A 7,945-nucleotide genomic window follows, 5' to 3' on the forward strand; every position below is an offset into this window, starting at 1 on the left:
GTGGTATCCTCCGGGACCGGGGCATGAATCCCTGTCCCCTGCACTGGCAGGTGGACTCTCAACCACTGCGTCACCAGGGAAGCCCTCTGCCCAGTCTCTAAAGAAATTCTCTCTCTCTCACTCCCCTCTTTCTCTCTCTCCTCTATACGCAAACTTTGACTTTGATTGCTCTATCCTGATTTTTCCAAAATTCTCCTAATCTTCTAAAGACCTATCTTGGTCTGGTCTGAGTTTACCCTTCCAGACTTCTCTCCCATTATTCACCAACATTGGCAAAGTTAACTGCTGTTAAACTGCTGTTTACCAAAAGTGACTCATGTTTATTGCTTTATAGGTAATTGCCTTTCTTGATTGAGAGCTTAGAATGTGTCTGGATTTATTATGATTTCATTCAATCCTCACAACCCCTGGAGAGGGAAATATTATCTACATTTTTAAGAATTTAAACTGAAGTTCACAGAGGTTAAGTAAGTTGGCCAAGGTGACGCAGCTAGTGGAGCTGGGATTTTAACTCACAGCTGTCTGATCCCAGAATCTCTGTTCTTATACACTTCGCTATTCATGCATTTGCTTATACTATGTTTATTTTGGAATGTTTATTCCTTCTATTTACAACTGCCTTTCAGGGACCAGGGCAGGTACAGCCTCCTCCATGAAGCCTTCCCTCATTTCATGTCCCCCGAACCCCAGAAGATGTGACCTGTCCTTTGGCTATGAGGAGTGGCTGTTGGTGTGGGGCAATAGTGCTGGGGGCTAGAGGAGCATTTGGAACACTGAAAAGGGACAACTGAGCTAGAGGTAAAGGGAAGGCTTAGAGTTTTGCACTGAATGTTTGCACAGAATTTTGTGCACTTTTATTGATGTGCTACAAGGATGGGAGGTTGGGTAAACTGATAACATGAAACCAAGCAGGACCCTGAGGGGCTTTCCTGGGGACAAAACATCCTATGTCTCCTGCCTTTTGTTTGTAGAAAAGCTTTAGCATCCTAGGCCTTCCCTGAGTTATTTTTTTTAAATATTTATTTGGCCACATCGGGTCTTAGTTGTGACACGTGGGCTTCTCTCTAGTTGTGGCATGTGGGTTTTCTCACTCTAGTTGTGGCGTGAGGGCTCCAGGGCTTGTGGGCTCTGTAGTTGTGGCACATGGGCTCCAGAGCGCATGGGCTCTGTAGTTTGCGGTAGGCAGGCTCTCTCGCCGAGGTGTGCGAGCTCACTATTTGTAGCGCATGGGCTTAGTTGCCCTGCAGCATGTGGGATCTTCGTTCCCTGACCAGGGATGGAATCTGCGTCCCCTGCATTGGAAGGCGGATTCTTTACCACTGGACCACCGGGAAGTCCCCCTTCCTTGTGTTCTAAAGAACAAATTTAATCAGAGAAATAAAGAAACAAAGGAAAACAGGTAAGACAAAATAATAAGAATGTAGCCATAAAACAAAGTCAAAGACCTTTAGTTCCTCCTTAGGGGCTATAGATAATATCCTGAGTTGTTTTGCAGATACTAAAACCCCCATCAGGTAGAAGAAGTTAACTGCTGACCACCAACATGTAGACCCCAGACCAGTTGGAACCAGAAGTTTGATGATGTTGGTGTTGACTTCCAAAATACCACCGAGTTACCTCACCACCAACCAATCAGAAGAACGCCCGTGAGCTGATCAGGCACCCTGAGACCCTCTCCCTTACCTTGCCTTTAAAAACCCTTCCCTGAAAGCTATCTGGCAGTTTGGGCCTTTTGAGCATGAACTACCCATTCCTGCTTGACCCTGCAGTAAACACTGTACTTTCCTTCACCACAACCTGGTGTCAGTAGATTGACTTTGCTGCATGTCAGGCAAATGGACCCATGTTTGGTTTGGTAACAAACACAAAACGCACTGTTGGGCTCTGGTTGGTCAGAGCAATGAATTTAAACCATATGAAAACTATGTTTGGGGGGCAAATGGGAACCAGGTGAATAAAACACAGAATTGGTCTTCACTAAATAACTGCACATGTGCAAAAAGTGGGGAGAGTGATTAGGAAGGGTGTGAAAGGGCTTTTCTTGGAACATAGAATGGCATCTTGGTTAAATAAATTGTTGTTGGCACCAGTTGGGTTTAGATCCTGGCCATGCCACTGAGCAGCTCTGTGACCTTGGCCAAATTACTTAACCTCCATCTCCCAATCTATAAAATGGAAATAATAATATTAATACATATTTCATAACATTGTTGTGAGAATTAGATGAGTCAGTGCCTGGTGTACAGTCCCTGCTTGAGGAATATTATTTTCCTACCCATGGCAGAGATTATGCAGCCAGCCCCCTATTTGAGAGTACGAAGTTGGGACAGATTAGATAAATTTTGGTGTGTTGAGAGGCATCAGTACAGTTCAGGAGATGGTTGGGGGGTCTGGAAGAGCAGACTGTAGGAGCAATAAATTGGGTTGATTAGGATTGCTGTGGCTATTCTGTGCAGCCATTTCTCCTGGTCAAGTGTAGACCTAATGGAAATAAACCTCTTTGGAGTTACCAATATTCCTATCTCAACCTTCGCCTTGCTCTTGACTTGAGAAGGACTAGTCTAGATCAATCAGGGAAGTGATCTGAGCAGTCAGTCTCTTCTTCTCAGGTCTCTAACTGGCAACCAGACTGTTCACATTAAGTCTCCTGCTTTACCGGCTAAGTTAGCCAGGTACCTTTGGCCTGTTCACATTAAGTAGTGCTTTTAAAAACAACTTGATCGAGATACAATGCATATCGACCATTTAAGGTGTAGAATTTGGTGGTTTTTAGTATATTCACAGAATTGTACAAGCATCGCCATGAAATTTTAGAACGTTTTCAATGCCCTGAAAAGAAATCACTTTCCCATTAGCAGTCATTTCCCATTCCTCTTTCACCCTAGCTCCTGGCACCACCAATGTACTTTTTACTTCAATAGATTTGCCTATTCTGGACATTTTGTATAAATGGAATCATACAATATGTGGTTCTTTTATCTCAGCATAATGTTTTCAAAGTTCATCCATGTTGTAGCATGTATCAGTACTCCATTCCTTTTAATTGCAGAATAATATTCCACTGTTTGGCTATAACATATTTTATTTATTCATTAATCCATTGATGGGCATTTGGGTGGTTTCCATTTTTTGGATATTATGAATAATTCTTCCATAAACATTTTGTGTGGACATGTTTTCAGTTCTCTTGGGTATATACCTAGGAGTGGACTTTCTGGATCATATTGTAATTTATATGTTAGAAAACTAAATTCAACTGAGTAAAATTTTGAAGATCTTGCTGGCTTTATTCAACAATTCATGAATTGTGCAGCATCTAATCTAGCAGACAGAAACAAATTCCGAAGAGCTATATGAAATGTAAGACTTTTATAGTCGGAAGGGAGCAGGAATAAGGAAGTTATACTAGGTAAAAAAACGAGTTGGTTATTGCAAGGTTAGTTTCCTTTAGGGGATGGTAGAGGTCTATCAGGCAGATTACCTAACTAGTGATGATCAGGTGATTCTTGATTGATTGGTTTAATATTCCATTTTTGGGAGAGCCCAAACTGTAATTAAGTCTTGGTCTGGTGACATGAGGCTTAGCATAAGTAACTCCATTTTGGTGCTGTTGTCTCATTTTTAAACATATGTTTAACTTTTAAGGAACTGCCAGATTGTTTTCCACAGTGGCTGAATCATTTTACACTCCCGCCAGCAACGCATGAGGGTTCCAATTTCTCCACATCCTCACCAACACTTGTTATTGTCTATCTTTTTAATTATAGACATCCTAGTGAGTTCAAAGTGGTATCTCACTGTGGTTTTGATTTGCATCTCCCTGATGCCAATGATGCTGAGCATCTTTTCGTGAGCTTATTGGTCATTAGCATATCTTCTTTGGAATCTGTACATTCAGATCCTTCGTCTATTTTAAAAATTAGGTTGTCTTTTTATTATTGAGTTTTAAATATCTTTATATATTCTAGATACAAGTCCCTGATCATATATATGATTTGCAAACATTTTTTCTCATTCTGTGGATTGTCTTTTCACTACTGTGGAGCTGTAGAGAGGGGTATGGGAATAGGTGAGTAGGTCAAGTTATAACACTACAAACCCTGCTGTCTTTATGGATGTTCAGCAGGTTTTCTTGAATAAGTATTCCTCAGATTTTGCAAGTGTTTGCTTAATTTCTAGAGTTCTGAAACATTAATTTTGACAATTTTTGCTAGTGTTTTTATTGCTTTTATGGAGGGGTGGATTTACAGAGGTCCTCACACTGGCATTCCAGAAACCCTGCCTAGATAGCCTAGGTAGCCCTTATGCATATCTTTTTGAAGACATTAATAATAAATAATAAATAAATAACAAAAGCCTGCCTTTTATTATTTATATATTTATATTCTTTACAAGGTTTTAAGTTCCTGTGGCTAACCTTATGTGTTTTTCATACATTAAACACTCACTCATACCACAGGTATTGAGTAAAAACCTTACATGGAGTAGGTGGTAAAAAGTGAATGACCAAATGAAATTTCATCCTTTTTTATTATCCCCATTCTGAATCCATTCTGAAGGAAGTGAAGATGTGACCTAATTTCTTATAAAGGGAACTTTTTCTTCCTGTCATGATAGAAGTGAGAGAATAATCCATTTTCACCTCATTACTTTTCAGTTGCCTCCTTTATGAGATATTCACAAGTCTTATCTTCAGGAGAGAACAAGTCTTTCAACTCTGCTGGAAACTTTTTCTTCAAGTAATTATTTTCAGAAGCAAAACATACAATAAGGCTTTTGTATTGGTTGAGCTCTCAGGTTTTGGAAAGTCCCACTATCATTCTGGCTCAAACAGTTTGAAAATTTCTTAGAAAAATGTGAATTATCATCAAGACATCATAATATAAGCTTCAGACAGGGGCATACATTTAATTAACAAGATGAGAAAGTAAGATCTGCAAGTTTTCTTATCTTACTTGGCTCTATCTGAGAAGTCTCCTTCATACTAAACACCTATGTTTTTTTTCTTACCTTCTCCCTGCCATCTAGTTCCACCCTTTTTTCTGCTCCCATGCATTCAGTAAAAATAAACAAAACAAAAAGTTCTCCCCCTGCCACAGAAAAAAGGAAAGGAAAGAAAATGTTGCTAGGGGCTTAATGCAGTCACTCAATTGTTCTCTATTCTTTTTACCTTTAAGTATATGTTTTCCTGATATCAGCATAGATCTACAAAATTTTTTGTTAGTATTTGCTTGACAAAACTTTTTCTCATTTTCTTTTCAACCTTTTGAGTCCTTATGTTGAGGTGTGTCTTTTGTAAATTGCATATAGCTGTACTTTTTTTGGCTTGATAATCTGTCTTTTAAAATGATGTATATGTCCATGCCACTCTCTCACTTTGTCACAGCTTACCCTTCCTCCTCCCCATATCCTCAAGTCCACTACCAAACATAAAATAGCTAGCTAGTGGGAAGTAGCCGCATAGCACAGGGAGATCAGCTCGGTGCTTTGTGACCACCTAGAGGGGTGGGATAGGGAGGGTGGGAGGGAGGGAGACGCAAGAGGGAAGAGGTATGGGAACATATGTATATGTATAACTGATTCACTTTGTTATAAAGCAGAAACTAACACACCATTGTAAAGCAATTATACTCCAGTAAAGATGTTAAGAAAAATCTACAAACAAAAATAAATAAATAAAAATAAAATGATGTATAATTTACCTACAGTAATGTTCATAAAGTTTAAGTGTACTGCTTAATGGATTTTACAAAAGTATCCACCCATATAACTAACCACTAACTACATCAAAACAGAATATTTCCAGTGTCCCAGAAGGCTCCTTTCGGTCCCCTCTCAGTCAATATTCCCCAAAGGTAACCACTGTAATGACTTTTATGATTATAGATAATGTTTTCAGTTATTTAACTTCATATAAATTGATTTATATAGCATGTACTATTTAACATCTGGCTTCTTTCACTCAACATTAGTGTGAGGGCATCCAAGTTCTTGCATTTTAGCAGTAGTTCATTCGTTCTTTATAAGAGCTTCAAAATGGAAACAACACAAATGTCAGTCAGTGGGAGAATGGACAAGTAAACTGATCTGAGGGGAAAAGAGTTCAATATTTCATCATTAAATAATACGCTAGCTTTTAAAAAATGCCCCTGATTTAGAGAAGTCCCTTTCTATTCTTAGTTTGGTGTGTATGTTTTTTTTTTCTTAAAATAATGATCAGGTGTTGAGTTTTATCAAATACCTGTCCTGCAAGTATTGGCAGCTTTCTCCTTTATTCAGCTAATATAATAAATTGCATTGGTTGACTTTCAAATACTTAAGCAAGATTCATTATTGAGATACACCTCAGTCATGATTCATTTCATACATTGCTGGATTCCTTTTGTTAATATTTTGCTTAGGATTTTTTCATCTATCTTCATGACAGATACTGGCCTACATTTTTCCTTTCTTGTTGTGTCCTTGTTAGGTTTTGGTAACAGTGTTCTGCTGGCCTCATTAAATACAATTGCTTTGGCTTTCTCTTTTGGTGTTTGCACTGTATATATTCCCACCCTTTATACTTTTAACTTTTCTGTATCTGTTATTTAATCTGAGTCTCTTTTAAGCAGCATGTAGTTGCACTTTTTCTATAAAAGAAAAAGCAGTCTGATAATCTTTGTATTTTAATTGAAGTGTTTAGTCTGTTTGCATTTAAAGTAATTATTGAAGATAGTTGGGCTTATAGCTACCATCATGCTATTTGTTTTTTATTCTGTCTATTCTTTATTTTTTCTTTCTTGCCTTTTTATTATTAAAATATTTTTATTACTCTATTTTATCCTTTATTACTTTTTAGTTGTATATTCTTTTATAATTCCTTTCGTGGTTACCCTGCGGATTATAATATGCATCCTTGACTTATTCCAGTCCATCTTAAATTAGTATTTTTACCATCTGCTGAACACGTAAGAACCATATAACAGTTTCACTCCATTTATTGACCTCTCGTCCTTTGTGCTATCTTTGTTATATATTTCATTTCTACGTATGTAAAAACTCTATGCGAGTTAATTTTTACCTTATGTATATTTTATCACAATACAAAACTCCCTATAAGACATTATCATTGTTTTAAACAGTTTGTGCTCTTTGCGCCTCCCTGAAGTTTCATGCTTCCATCTGTGATCATTTTCGTTCCACCTGAAGTGTCTCCTTTCATATTTCTTGTAGTGTGCATCTGCTGGCAAAAAATCAACTTTTATTTGAAAATCTCTCGTTTATTGAGGTGAAATTCTTTTTTTTTTCTTTTTTTTTTTTTTTTGCGGTACGCGGGCCTCTCACTGTTGTGGCCTCTCCCGTTGTGGAGCACAGGCTCCGGATGCACAGGCTCAGCGGCCATGGCTCACGGGCCCAGCCGCTCCGCGGCATGTGGGATCTTCCCAGACTGGGGCACAAACCCGTGTCCCCTGCATCGGCAGGCGGACGCTCAACCACTGCGCCACCAGGGAAGCCCGAGGTGAAATTCTTTTAACACAAAATTAACCATTTAAAAGTGAGCAGTACGGTCACTAGTGTTAACAATACTGTATTATATTCTTAAAAGTTGCTATGAGAGGAGAGCTTTAATGTTTTCACCACCAGCACCACCACAACAAAATAGTAATTACATGAAGTAAAGGATGTGTTAGCTAACCTTATTGTGGTAAACATTTCACAATATACACCTGTATCGAGTCATCACATTGTACACCGTAAACTTATGCAATGTAATATGTCAATATATCTCAATAAAGCTGAGGGGAAAAGTGAACAATTCAGTGGCATTTAGTATATACACGATGTTGTGCAACCACCACTTCTATCAGATTTCAAAACATTTTCATCACTCCCAAAAGAAACCTTTTACCCATTAAGTAGTTACTCCTAATTTCCCCCTGTTCCTAGCCCCAAGTAACCACCAGTC

This window comes from Neophocaena asiaeorientalis, unplaced genomic scaffold (assembly GCF_003031525.2).
Source record: "Neophocaena asiaeorientalis asiaeorientalis breed wild unplaced genomic scaffold, Neophocaena_asiaeorientalis_V1.1 scaffold41, whole genome shotgun sequence".
NCBI lineage: Eukaryota > Metazoa > Chordata > Mammalia > Artiodactyla > Phocoenidae > Neophocaena > Neophocaena asiaeorientalis.